This window comes from Falco biarmicus, chromosome 13 (genome assembly GCF_023638135.1).
Source record: "Falco biarmicus isolate bFalBia1 chromosome 13, bFalBia1.pri, whole genome shotgun sequence".
Taxonomy (NCBI): domain Eukaryota; kingdom Metazoa; phylum Chordata; class Aves; order Falconiformes; family Falconidae; genus Falco; species Falco biarmicus.
This window is the reverse complement of record NC_079300.1, coordinates 3,521,707-3,537,086: the sequence shown is the minus strand read 5'-3', so window position 1 is coordinate 3,537,086 and position 15,380 is coordinate 3,521,707.

The following is a 15,380-nucleotide window of genomic DNA, read 5'->3' as shown; positions in this document are numbered from 1 at the left end:
TTTTCCCTGTTTGAGAAACAGATTGCTGCCAGCCTCATGTCATGCCTCACCAGAAGTGACGTTCAGAGAGAGTATCAGTCTTCGTTTTAGACTTAAATAGTTTTGATAGAAAATAGAGTTACGTGATTTGAGGGGTTAAGAAGCCACACAAATGCAACCAAAGCCCACATATTCTTAGTTTTCTATATTGTGAAAAGTCCGCAATTATAAAAATATTGTGGAACAAAAGTAGGGAATAGGAATGGAATAGGCAATGCAGCTATTTACAAAACGTATAGCAATTGCTTATAACTTGCACTCTGTCAACACAGAACAAGATATCACAATAAGAAATTAGACTCAGTTTAATCATGCATCCTAAGGTGATATCCCCACATTTTCTGCAGCATCAAATTGGATAATTTTATTCCATCTAGATAAGATTTGCAATACATTTTGAATTTCCCACTAGATTTCTCCTTTCTGTCCTTATTACCATACGGTAGCCCAAAACCAGCCACTAACCACTGCACCCAGAGTGCCAAATTCAAGCAGCAAGATTCACCCCAAGATGACCTGTTCCGAAGCATTTTGACAGAAAATTAAGCTAAATTATTTTGTATTTTCACTTCTTCAAAAGTTTATTCCAATGTTTATCACCCAGAAAAAATATACATCCATGTTTCACTCTACAAGTTCTTCTGCAGTAATCAAATAAAATAAAAATAATCCTTAAATGATGATTAAATCAAGTAATAAAACCCTCAATCCCAGAAATACCCAGGAGGCAGAGCTGGTGCAGGTAAACTGGTCTTGTGAAGGCGAGAGACGATCGGAGACTTGACTGAATGTATGTCTGAAGGACAGATTAAACTCCCACTCTTAAGTCACTGCAGAATCAGGCCACTATTAAAAGGAGTTTTTAAACACAGAAAGCAACAACAAGACTTTAAAATGTTTAACAGACTTTTCTTTTCCCCTTGAAACAATAGTAAAACTTTCTTGTCTATTTAAGCAGCAAGACAAAGTGGTGAGATTTTATCTACCAAAAGAAAAAAGAAGGAAAAAAAAAAGAAAAAAAAAAAGAGGAGTACACTACTCAACCTGTCATTTTTCTTGAAGGTAATAGGAGCTTATGGTGGGAATGAATCATATAGGCTTGACACTGGATACGACATTTCCCACTGAAAACTGTGGCTACATTCCTTAGGTGTACTTCAGGGTTGTCTTTAAAATACTTACTAAAAGAAGATGGCAGCACTAGCTGAAGGCTGCTCTGCTCTGGAGTCAAGTCACATTTGGCAGCAGCAGACATTCCAAGGATGAGTGAGGACACCCAGGTAAGGGAGAGATGCTATAGCATCTTCCTTCCCCTTACCGGCTTCCAAAATAAAGCTTATATCCCTCCCATGGATCTGCAAATCCATCACATTGAATTTGGCCCAATATTCAGTAAAGTCCAAGTCACATCCCTCCACACTGAGCCCACAACTGACACATAAACCTTCTTCCTTCAGTTCAAGGGTGGTGGAAGAACCCCTTAAAAAAAAAATCTAAAAAGAGATTTTACCTTAAAATGCAATTCCAGAAATAATTGCACATGTTTGATTTGACAAAAACATTTGTTAAAATATTTTTCAGCAACACCCAAGAGCCATGCTCCGACGCCTGTGCTCCTCAGGGCAGCACAGGGGAGCGATCCAGAGCCTTAGCACTGGGTGAAAACCCAGGTGCAACGTGTAAATCTCAACAGGGCACAGGCTGAGGAGTCCAGTCATAACTGCTGTTGATCCATTTAGCACACAGCTCAATTGCTTTGTAGGCTAATAACAAATACAACTTAAAAAGAAAAACACATGTTCAAAAGGTACAGTACAGAAGGCTCCAGAGGAGCATTCCAGCCATTTTAGCGTGCAATTACTTCTTTTTCTCCTTTTTTCCTTTGCATGGAGTTTGGCCGCAGTCTGGAGTCTATAAATTAAACATTCATAACCACGATAGCTGCACAATAATAATAATAATTTATTTTTTCCAGCATGTTTCATCTTGAAAGGCCCCCTGAAGTGCAGCCAGCTGTCCCAGAGAAAGGCATGCAGAGCATAGCGTGCTGCAGAATAAAGCACCCGCAAGACAAAACACCAGCAAGACTTGGTGACTTAGCAGCTTCAGTGTCCATGTCAGGAATCTTGTACCTGGTCTTTTTATACAGCCCCTGAAAGATGGGTTGGTAAACTCTGAGAGCGAGCTGGACGTGCTGCTGGGAAAGGATGATGAACTAAATTAACCCCGAGCAGACAAAATCCTAGTGCATCTTGCAGCTCCCTTGTTCATAAGGACATTTTCCTGATGATCTCTAGAGCTCGTGTAACCCTCAAGTCTCTCCTGATTAATTTTCTCTTCTCCTCCAAGGAGGAATATAGGCATTTCAGAGTAACATCAGGAAATATATGAAATTTGTTTGGTCTTACTCTGCAAAGGCAAAAGCTTAGGAAATGAGTTTGTCAGATGTTGGCAAAGTCTCTATTTGCTACACCACAAACTTCACTGAGAAATCCAGATTACTGGCTGGAAAACAGAAGTAACAGCATCTTCATGCTTGACAGACAGGTTACAAAACCTAAATACATGACAGAACCTCAGTTACTCAGGGGCTGCTGCAGTGGAGGAGCATGGACCTGTGGGACACTGTGCAGCTACCTCTGTCATATTTTCATGATCCTTTTGCATGTTTTTTTTTTCTTTATCCAGTGACTGGGGTTATAAGAGAGATGGAATAACTTGCTGAAGGGAGCAATTCCTGGTGGTGTCTCCCTTCGAGACACCCAAGAGATGGAGCCCAAGGCAAAAGGTAAACAAAGGGTGGAAGTTGCCCATCAAGTCACAAACAAGAATTTAAAATTAAACAAACTTTTAAAATTTTGCTGTTGTTTAGGCACTTGGAATTTCCAGCTTCCACTTTTCCAGAAAACAATCTTTCACCCCCCTTCTGTCATTTCTATCTACAGGTTTTGCAAAACCAAACTGGAGTTGATATTCCTTCAGGCAGACGCACATTACAGACTCGTTTAAATGGAATCTCATTAGATATCTAACACTTTTAGGTTAACAGTGTCACCAAAACATCTCCACCTTCCCCAGCTTGAAAACAGCTTCCAGGTATGTATTTTATGTGCATTCGTCCTCGACTGAAGCTGCATCCATCAGCCACGTTTTGAGGCTACCTTCTACATCTCAGCAGCCTTTCCAAACCAAGCATTTTGTGCATGCTACAAGGGAATCTCCTCTGCCATGTAAAAGAAAAAACACCTCAGATATTCAGTAAATATAAATGACCAAATAAAAAAGCAAAACTATGCAGCCTGCAGTGAACCACACTCCAGGGAACTTCTAACTGCTTCTCAAGAGTACTGGGAAAAATATCTGTATGGATCATGTCATGATGAATTACCAGCACTTTTTTATATGTATGAAACCCAATCCTAACATTTATCCACTTTATGTTACAGCTTCAGTTTTAATTTGATCATCCTACCCATTTTTTCCACATCCCAAATACTCGCGGGACTCTTTAAAAATAACACATGTATTCAAGCCCAATTCACATGAAAATACCACAGATAAATGCAGGCCAACAGTAAATAACGATTGGCTTCTCCCCTCGGATGCTTGAAATGCATTTAAACAGCTGAAACAAGTCCCAGGCTGTCTGTCCAATATCTACATTTTCCACCTATCGCCCCCATGGCAGTATTCCCTTCTAATGGGCTTTATTTTTGCACTAATTTTGCACTAGAATGGCTCAATTTGATGGCAGGATAATTTGTGCTTAATCAGGATCCCAAAGAACAGCATGTTAAATTTAAAAAAAAAAATAATTCTTTCTGCCAGAGACTGAAGAACAGATGACAGATGTTCTTGAAAACTTACATCAAAGATGACTACTTGTTTGGAGCAAGTGAGAGAAGATTTAATGAATAACTTCTAAATCAGAGGATGACATCAAATTCATTTTCGGCACAGGCGGCATTACTGTTGCGGCAGAGCGAGCCGCAGCAATAGGCTTTGGTGCAAGATCCACGGCTGGCTTAGTGGGCCTGATCCTGCACCACTTCAAACAAGAGGGGGTAAGTTTAGTTCCTTCATACAGGGGAAGGCATGAACACCCAAAACAGACATCCCATCCGTGATTAATTCCCTGCCACAGAAGGGTACCGGCTCCAGCAACCCCTGTCGAACCCGGGCTCTGCTGTGTTTGCTCCTGCTCACCCACACCAGCTCGCAGGTGCGTGCGTGGCACCTGTGCCCGGAAAATCCTGCATTTATAAACCAGACCACAGGAGTTTACACGGGATAAACACCATCAACCCAGGCAAGCCCCAGGTCCTCCCTGTGCCCTCCCCGCACCACTCACAGCACGAGTGTTTCTAGCCGCAGGAGCCGGGTACCCATCAGGCTGGTGCCCACCTCCCTGCAATCACAGTATTTTTCCATTTATCCTCTACAGCAGGGCACTTTCTGTTGTCAAAGTGAGTTAAAGAGGTGGCATTTGATTTACCACCAAACAGCTACAAGCCGTTTGCTAAAGGCTGACAGATGTCTGGGAGGCCACAGCTCAGCAGAGGGGGACATCGGGCAGGATCTCTTCTGAATTGGCCCAACAGTTTCTTTCGTTTTCTATCCAGATTGAAAAAAAATACTGTGAATTTAGCTATAAGGCTGCCTTTCCTCAAGGAGACAGATAGTGCCCTGTCCGCTCGGTGGAAAAATAAGAGAAAAAAAGAAATCAGCAACAAACTGAAGGGAGGTGGTTGATGGACAAGGAGGTGCCCTTGGAGTCCAGCACCAAGCAGAGCTGAGCTGCTGGAAGCATGGATGTGGGGAGGAAAAGTGATAAGCGGGGTCAGTGAGGCCAGATTTATCCACGCCAAAACAGAAAAACTCCCTCTGCAACATCTGGCAGTCACTCACAGGCTGATAAAAAAGATTGAAAGGGAAACAGTGAATAAGAATGGATATTTTTATGTTCTTAATGTTCAATTTTGCGTTGATGTCATAAATATTAATAAAGGGAATCTTTATTACAGGTATGTTGGCCATTTTTCCAGACTTTCTGCAAAGTCGGATTGTTTAAATTCACGCCGCTCAACAGGGTGAAATAGGATTTTTAAAAGGTGCCTATAACACCACCACGGTGGAACGAGCACCTCAGGGACAGGGGTAATTTTCTTGGGGTTAGCCTTTAATTCAGACATCACTGCAGCCTGTCACTTGACTTTGAAGGGAATCACACCACTAATACAAGGTCTAGGAAAATATTTCAGCAAGATATTTCAGCCATTACACATCCTAAAAGTACATATTGTATACACACAGAGGATGAACGCAAAGATATATACACCTCACTACCTCTATAGATTAAGTATAGATTTTAATAAGCCTGTCTTTTCTGACTCTACACGTTAAGTGCCTGTGTTAGCTACATAGCAACATAACACAAGGAGATTAAACTTTTCCCAATCAGAGTGGTACTTCACACAGAAAACCTTTTGGAAAGTAATTTTCCCCAAGGAAGTTCGCTCACATAATTTTTCAAAGTCTTTGCTGAGTTTTTATAGCTTGTCTGGGAAATTTAGAAGAGCTCTGGAGATCAAATGTCAAACTCTTCCACTGCACTTTTGAAATTCTGCTATTTAATTTTAATTTCTTACTACCTATCCATATTGCTTGAGCAGACCCTCAAGATACAATAAGAGTACCTGCAATAAGACAAGGAATTAAAAATTATTATTACTGAAAGACATGAGGAATGGTTGTGAGAGGCCATACGCCCTAAGACACACGCAATCTATAAAAAGACTCCATGCAGCCACAGAATTCAGGTTTCCAACATAAATTATTCTACAATTCCAAAATTTCTTTCAAGCAGTAATCGAAACTAATTGCCATATTTTACTTCAATATTACTACATAACATCTACAGAATATGCTACGGCACACTCTGCCCTATGCCCCAGCATAAGCCTTCCAAAACTATTAGAATTAAAAAGGAAGGTAATAATTCATTTTTCCCCAATTCCTCCTTATATCTGGATGAATCAAAAATCCCATAAACATATCACACCAGAAAAATTAATGCTGGACACAGCTGCACCTTGCTTGGCTGCTGGTCCCCCACAATCACGCTATTCAACGGTGAGATTGTCTTTCTTTTTAAAAGCTTTTTTTCCAATATGTAGACTCCTATCCAAATTATGCTTTAGTTTAACTGATCACAGTATCTATCGTGACTTGCTCTCCTCCCTCCCAGCAGCAAGCCCAAGCAGTAACCGCAACCGGTGTGCTACACATACCCAGCTTTCTCTTCGTTTCTTACCCTAATGCATCAAAAGCTTCAGACATGAAAAGCTTGTTAGCAATGCCCTGCTCACCAGCCAATTTTCAAAGAGTTAAGCACATCTAATCAAAAGATCATCCGTATAAATCAGACTTTCCTTTTTAATTGTAACATCTCACTGGGCCTTTCTAATAAATATTTTAAATTCATTAAACAAGTTTCATAAAAGTATCACCTTGGGCCTTTTAAATCCTTCAAAATTTAAAAAAAAAATATGAGCCTGGCTTAAAGCTGGAGCTTGCTTGTGTTTTACTCTGGCATTTTTCTCTGGTGACGTTGCAGAGTGGGCTGGGTGTAATGCTGCTCCGTCGCTCTGACGCTGAGCGCCAGCCATCGCCTCCTTTGAAGCAAAAGGTACAGAGGCAAGGGATCACACCTCTGGTTGCAAACCTAGGTAACTTGGTTCACCCTAGGTAACTCGGGTGACTTGCTGGTTCACTGGTGCCCAAACTCAGGATCTCAGGAAGGTTCAGATACCGTCACGGTTGGGGTAGGGCACCCCAGCTGTGTCGGTGTTGCTGCACATAGGGCTTTGCAAGGCTGCGTGTTGGTGTGGAGGATCAGGGACAATAACAGCATAAGATAACGCTTTCAAAGCCTTAAGATACACAGAATGTTCTCAAAAATTTGTAGATAAATGTCATGATCTGCTGGTCTAAAACACCAAGCATCACCAATGCTCTCTGTAAGGGAATCGAGCTTAGGCAGCAGAACCACTAGAGATGATCGTTTCTAGTGCCAGGAGTTCCTGCAGACACCTTGGCTGGAGACGCTCCCCACAGCTGGGGAGGAGGAGGAAAACAGGACTTATCACCGATTTTCTTCCTGCCTTGAGACAAATCCATTCATTCTCATTCCTGTGGCTTTCTTCTCTATTAAAATAGTTTTAAATGCAAGATCTCAACCAAAAGGCATCTAATTTACTTCACAAATGATAAAGAAATATGAAGTCTGTGAAAATTGTCCAAGAGTTTATGTATTAGATATTAATATCTGCCTGACATGTTAAATCCTCACTTTTTTTTTTTTTGAAGTGCCTTTAAATTATAATACATTACAGTACTTAGTGAGGCTTCTATACCTCTGGGGGTTTGCAGCCTTACTTGCTTGACAATATTGTCATAAAATAAGCACATTTAAAGACAAACTTGATAATTCCTGTAAAATATTATCCTCTAAGTAAAAGGTAATTAGTAAAAATGTCTACATTAAAAAAACCAACCTGGGGTGTTCCTCATCTTCTTGTGATTAATCCCAGGTACATATACCCAGTTTAGAGCACAAACCTGAGCATCAAGGCACACCGGTCAAATTTTATGCTTCAGAGTTACCAGAAACATGACACAGATTGTAATAACCTGAGAACAAGATGAGCTGTTGAGGTGGGGCTGGGAAAATGTATCTCTTTAATATAAAACAGAAGACCTGTCTCTGCAGGTTTTATAAATATTCAGAGCAACTCCATTACAGTACGTGAGATATTAGTAAAAAACTGTTTGTCTTTCTATTCCACTGCCATTTGAACATAATGGCAGCAGTCTCTGCACCTACTAAAGATAACAACATGGGGGGGTGGGGGGTGCTCCTCTTTCTTCCCCACAATTCCATTTCTCAACCCAATTTCAGGCATCAATTTTCCTAAGATATTATGAAAAAAAAAAAAATGAGCAATCACGCAGATACCACAGGCTGTTCAATGTTCTTCTCCAGCTTCCCTAAATACAGATCATGTATAAGCTAAAATGAAATAAATTTAAAAAGCTAAAAAAAAGCAATCTTTACAGTAGCTTAGCATTTTACTATTGAATTTAATTAGTTAAATCCAAAGACGGGGGTGTAGAAGGGAGGAGGGAAAAGTTTTATCTGCCTAATAAGTATTGGCATTCTCGATTAAGTATCTCATTTATAAAAAGTATGTTTCTCAGAGCGTAACTGTTAGTAATGACACCGTACGTTCCCATGGGTTAAGGTGTACGTCTGCCAACAGCTTTCCACAGAAGCAGCGAAAGGAGGAGGACACGAGCAGAAGATAACTGGTTACAGCTACCGACCCACCACTGGCAGCATGGCTCAATGCTTTGCCATGTCAGTGTCCTTTCCAGCTTCAGCAGCACAGTAATTGTGGCTTGGACCCTGAAACACTCCCAAAGAAAGGAGGAGAGGGGGAAGCAAAAAGCATTGACAATACCATTTACTTGCCAAAGTGAAACTTTATGCAAGTACACTGGCCTGTCTCTGAGGGCTCTTTATTTGCAGCGTGCATACCTAATGCACCTCAACAGAAATATACTGAAATAGAGGATTTAACTCAAGGTCAGATATATTTCTTTAACACAAGGATACTGTGAGATAATGACGAACCATGTAAGAAAATTTAAGTATTCAGTATAAATGGCTTGTCTAACCTTTGCCATTTTAACAGTTACTCTCAACATTATTTTTGAGTATAAAAAGCAATGTTTTAATTAAAAGAACAAGTGTTTTATACAGAGAGGTTGGTATTTCTTTTCTATTTAAACCTATTTTTAAAGAGTAAGCTGTACTGGTTAGCTTTGCTTAGCTACCAGTTGCTAGTCGTGCTTCATAGATCTATCCATACATGTTTTGAATATTTGGAGACTCACACCTGTAAGTCCAGCAGTAAAATCCATCACCAAATTTTACGTGAACAGCAACACATCTGAGGTACATGAAAAGAAGGCCATGAGTGGAAAAAAATTAGTAAGTAGGTCTTATTTAAGCAAAGGTTGGAGAAGCAGTGGAATTATTTTGCTGTCCCATCACTTTTTACATCCAGGAGCTCATTTGTGCTGACAATCATTTGCTAGTATTTTCAGAGAGAAAAAAAAAAAAGTCTTAGAAGAGGATGGCCCATTTCAGACAGATTTCTTGACATCCTTTTGTCTTATCAGTAGCAAGGATGTTCGTTCTACACCTGCTGCATTTCAAACCACACAACGTAGGTAAGGGTGAAACCTGTACTCAACGCTGGTTGCAGAGATGCACAGAAGCACCTGCTCTGTGCTCTTCACCAGGCTCAGAGAAGAACCGTTCCTCTGGAAAGGCCTTGGCATATAATTGACATTTATTTTTTGTTGCAGATATTTTGGCAGTTAGATCATTCGGTTGTGTTTTTTTAATTTTTTATTTTTTATTATTTATTGCTTGGTGTACCTGTGGCCTGGAGACTCGATAGGCAAGTTCCTCTGTAATATTTAAATGGAATTTAATACCAACGCTTCTTCAATATGAACAATTTTGATTGCCACTTCATGAAAGAAAGGCTTTGTACTAACCATCTTGTTAAGTAACTTCATAACATATTTCCTTTCCTGAGCCCCATAGACGCAACTGTAATTTTCCTTGCAAACTCTTCACTTCAAAGCACACTCACTCTTTAGGTTCCCAGCTGTCAGCCAACGTGGTTGCAGTTCCCAACAAAGACACAGGGGGGAAAAAACCAAACAAAATGACAAAAAAAAAAACAACAAAAAACCCCCCAAAATAAAAACAACCACCAAAAAAAAAAAACCCAACACAAAAAAACCCCAAGGCAGCTACAAGGGCTTAATAATTACAAGAAGATATGTCCTTAATATTCCCAACATGCCCAAACAGCTGCTGTTAGAATCTGACTCATGCTCTGAGAGCTCCCTCAGTCCAGCTGCAGTCACTGACATGTAGCATACATTATTATGGTCCTCACTAAAGAATTTTCTTTATAAATGTAGAAATCAGATAGCATGCTTAAGTCACTCAAGCCAAGGTAGCAATTTGCCAGGTACTCAGTAGTTCTCTTTTCATGGACACAGGTATGTGAGTTTGGGTTTGTTGGGGGTTTTTCTTAGCAAGAAAAGAAAGAAAAAAAAAAAAACACAACAAAACCAAAGCAAGACCAAATACTAGTGCCCTCTTATTAAATATTCAACCAGTCTGGACCAACTGTGCATACCTTACTCATTTTGGCAGGTTTATTTCTGTCTGAAGAGACATTTATTACTGCATTAAACATGCATTCAGAAAAGCAAGTAAAAGGATCTGATAGGTGGGTTCAGACAGTTTAACAATTTATTTATCTTAAGTAGGTGCCACATGACTGTAGAAGTTTCTCACCCATTCTCTCCAGAAGAGCATGCACTTTTTCACACCTGACCTCCAGCACACAAGGAATAGAGGCAGCTGTTCCCTTTAGACCATGCCACTTCGCAGGATCTGTTTCCAACCAACACACTATTAGATTAAATTTTTTGTCAAAAAAGTTAAGTCTGTATTTTAAAGGATACTCTTCTTTCAACAAGGTATGCAAAAAGTTACTTTGTACATTAATTGAGCTATAAAAGGACCTGCTATCATTTCATTTGCTTTTATAACCTTCCTCCACACATAATATCACATTATGCACATTATAATGAAACCTGATTACACTGAACCTTGTAAAACAGCTGGATGGTGTTCCCTGAACAAGGCTCCCTCCCCACACTCACACACTTTTCCAAACTGCCCTGTCTTCCTTGATTTCCCAAATACAGCAGATGTTCAACAGTCTCATTATGAAAACCATATTAACTGAGTGAAAGCTCAGTAGGAAAGGAATTTTTAAATAAAAAAATAATACTCTTGGGTTAGGGTCTTGTTCCATGGGTTTGGCGTGAGTATGCTAGGGTGGTTGTTTTTCTATTTTGCATTGAAGATGGGGTGGAAAGTGTTGCATTTTATTCATTTCCACATCTACCCTATAACTGCTTAGTTTCTCAAAAAAAACCCAACAAACCACACACACAAAAAAGCACCCACACCATACTGCTAAATTAAGCCTTAATTGAGTGACAAAATCAGGCTACACAGTTTAGCCAACTGACCGTTCCGTGCTTAGTAATGACTATGTCTCCCATTCAGTATTAATACACACCGTGACAGCGCTGACACCTCAGCAGCATGGAAAGTGGTTTCCTCACATTGTTTGCTGCCTGGAAAGTGAAGACTGGCAGATGTTCAGTCCTTCACTTGCCAGGAAAATTAGCACTTTCCCAACAGATATGCATAGTGAGTGAAGCATCCTGTAGTCATTGACAAAATAGATCTCAGCATGGTGATGGACTGCTCGGAGACAGGAGCTCTTCGAACTCAACATGTCAAGAAAGTGCAGGCAAAGTTGTTATTTGGAGACACACAATCAAGACATCAGAACTGTGTAATTACGGTGGCATCAGGACTAACACAATCTACCATCAACCCATAGCAGCTTTGCTGGGACAAATATAAAAAGCTTTAGTGGGGTAGGTGTGTTTCATCATTTTGGTTTCCATCATAGGGAATGTCAGATTACAGTGTTTCGTATCAGTTTATTTGTGTTAGTTAAACTAGAATTAGAAAAGAAAGTACTAAAATATTTGTGTTGGGATGAGAAACATGCATACAAAGTTCTTCTGAATTTATTTGGATTATTATTTCAGAACTTTTAAGAAATTAATCTAAATTGTTAAGTTTTTTCTTGCCTGATCCCTGTTAAGCCATATGAATGATTACTACAGTAAGTCTCAAACCTATTAATGTTAAATCACTATCCATTGTGCAGGACTGAAGAGGAAGAAAAGGAAAGAGTAAGAGGCATTCAGGAATCATAGCATTACTTAGGCTGGAAAAGAACTGTAGGATCACCAATTCCAACCACTGATATCCCCAGCAAGGCTGAGATCTCCAAAACCTGAGGCACTAGCAGCTGTACTTTATGCTGGTGCTGTTTGTACTCTGTCCCCAGCCCCAATGCAGGAAAGGAAAAAAGAGCATTGGCCCACTTAGCGTCACCAGCTTTTTCATTAACAAGAACTAAAAAAAATAATTTAAAATTGAATGGTTACAGAGCTTGTTTTGGATGAAGAGGAGAACATCAGGCTTTACATCTGCATTGGGTTTGCCCGGCCAGGGTTTGGTGCTGGGGGGTGCCGGCTGGCTGCTGTGCGAAGGTGCCCGAAGCTGCCCCCGTGCTGCCCAGCGGAGCCCGTGCCAGCCGGTGCCACCGGGCCCAGCCCCGGGGGGGACCCACGCTGGGGCAGGACAGAGCGGCAGCAGAAAGGAGCAGCCGAGGCAGCGTGTGATGGACTGACCATAACCGCCATGCCCTGGCCTCAGCGCTGCTGGCGGGGAGCAGGGAGAGAAACTGGGAGTGAAGCTGAGCCCAGGAAGAAGGGAGGGGTGGAGGGAAGGTGTTTTTATGATTTGTTTTTATTTCTCATTATCCTACTGTGATTTGAATGGTAATAAACTAATTTCCCCAAGTCAAGTCTGGGGTTTTTTTTGCCTGTAACTGTGATCAGTGAATGGTATCTCCTTGTCCATATCTTGACCCATGAGTCTTTCACTGTGTTTTCTCTCCCCTGTGCAGCTGAGGAGGGGAGTGCTAGAGCATCCAGCCAGGGTCAACCCATCACAGCATCCTGCTACAGAGTACAAGGTCAACATCCCACTACAGAGTACAAGATTAGAGATGCAGTCACCACACAGTGCAAGAACCTTCTGATGGCTTTCTCCACATCCTTCCCCTTCATGGCTTCTAGCACCATGCTGAAGATAAGCACTTCTGTATGCTGAGAAGGCGAGATCATTTGATCACATGAGCCCCGATGGACATAGGGCTCTTCCCTACCAGTGGCAGCTACTGATGTGCAGCAGCCCTTCAGCATAGGAACTGCGACTCCCTGTGCTTCGCACACAGAGCTCAGCCACCCAGGTCATTCGAGGAGTGTCTCCGACTCTGAGTTCTCAGGAAAGGCTGTAGTTGCACAGTCCTCTGAAAATACTACTTCAACACTAATAACATAGGAACAGTTCATCTGACTACAGAGACAGCATAAAAGGACAATTTGTTACTGTCACTCTGATAGGTATTCTTAATAGTCAGTATTTGATGTTATCTCCTATGATGCCACATGAAACCCACAATCACTTGAAACAGCATTTCCTTCCCTTGCTTTTCTGTTCATAATTGCCAGGTATGAAATACAGCTCGTCTTGGGCCAGTAAAGCATCGATGTAGGATTGCAGCTACATTTGTTTCTTCTATAAATAGCATTTCATAGCAGACTGGGAGTGTTCACAGTGGAATTTATACCACTTTAGCAATAAAATGAAAGTCATGTTGTGGAAACAGCATAAAAATGCATATTTAATGACAAAATCTTGTAAATCCTGGCCTAGAACAACATTAAAGTCATCCTTTTCTTGCAAAAACACTGAAGAGCATATATACTAACAAACTTAACACAGGTCGTATGTTTGAATGATTTGGATTCATAAAGTGGCTCAGAACACATTTAGCTGTCTCAGCATTTTAGGGCTTAAGTTAAAAATATGAAGCAATAAAATTCAAATGTGATTATTCAGTAGGTGCATCTGGTCACTGCTGGAGAACAGCATTTGAGCAATACTGCTCAGCAGGCAGCTCGAGTGTAGGAGGCTGGTGTGTGCAGTGCTCCGGCTCTGGAGGAGACAACCGCTCACAATTCAAGCCTCAGCTGTGATGGTGACCCAACAGAACCTCCCTCGGCTGAAAGTCATCGCCCCTCAGTGCTCTGAGGGCCCTGACCATCCCTGCTCATCACCAGCCTCTCCCATCAGACCTGGGCCTCGGTGGGCTTTTGTCTCCATTACCACCAGGTCAATAATCAGTGTTTGTCACGGATTGGAGCCTAAGGATTTTTTTGCACTAATGAGCAATTTCAAAGTTCTGGTAGGTAACGGAAGATGCCCGAGAATAGAAGAAGGGCAGCATTGGGGTAAAGTGATACAAATTAAAAACAAAACAACATGGAAAAAAAAAGAACAAAAACCCAAAACACATCAACCTCTTTAGCCACACAAAATGAAGGAACTACTTACCTTAAGCCCTATTTACTACCCATCTTCTGGGATCAACAGAATAGTGGCCAGCTTTGTTCTCTCTTTTCTAACTAGTAAAAGAAAACCCAGGGGAGAAGGGCTTAAGGGAGAGGGAGAAAGGCTGAAATGGCAAATAAAGTCTAGGGAATGAGGGGGGGACGGGGGGGGAACAGGGACAAAAGGAGAACAGGATGGGAAGCTTTGCTTCCATGTATTAAAGCTTTTCATTTGTTGCCTTCATGTGAAAACTGAAAGAACGTAATTTTCAAATTAGATTTTGATCACCAATAAACTGCTTTTGCCTAGACAAATACTTTCATGTCACGTATGTATTTACCTAAGAAAAAAAAAATCTGAAATCTAAGAAATTCCCAAAGAGGTAACTTACAGCGTTTTTCTCCCCAAAAGTAGGAAATCCAGCAGGAAAAACTCAGTGAAGACATGCCAAAAAACGTGTAACAAACGTCCCAGGGTTTGACTGCAGGGGAGCACTGAATGGCGGTGGGGATCCATGCAGATGCAGCAGATATCACACTGCCACTCACCTCCCTCACTTCATTTAAGAGACTCACCATGACACGAACTCACAGCAGCTTCGCAATCATTTCTGAGCACCAGAAGCTGACCTGGCTTAAGAGGTCTGCTTTAAATAACCTGTTTCTTTACTTTAATAGAAGGGCTTTAGGAAAGAAACAAGGAAAAGATGATCCAAAACAAGCCATTCCTCAAACTTCCACAGGGCTCTTAAAGTGCCAAAACCAGAAGGTGTTGAATATACAGAAAATCCAAAGGGCGATGCATATTTAGAAGAAAAAAAATCCACCATAAACACTATAAGGGAAGGCCAGCATTAGAATCAGGGAACACTGCCTGAAGCAGAGAAACCAGAAGGAGTTTCATGGAGCCAAACGAACCTGAAGGAATCGGACGTGCCTTCAGGAAGGCAATGATAAAATAAAATATTCAAGCTATAAATAAGCCTTCCTCTGACAATAACCTGAGCCCCACAGTTAAGATAGGCAGGACAACTGTCTAGAGGCTTGTTGACCCCCTGCCAAGACACTGACCATGTTCCAGACAGATGTCAGTCACCAGCACATGGAGAAGCAACAGCCACTGTAAACTTTTCATG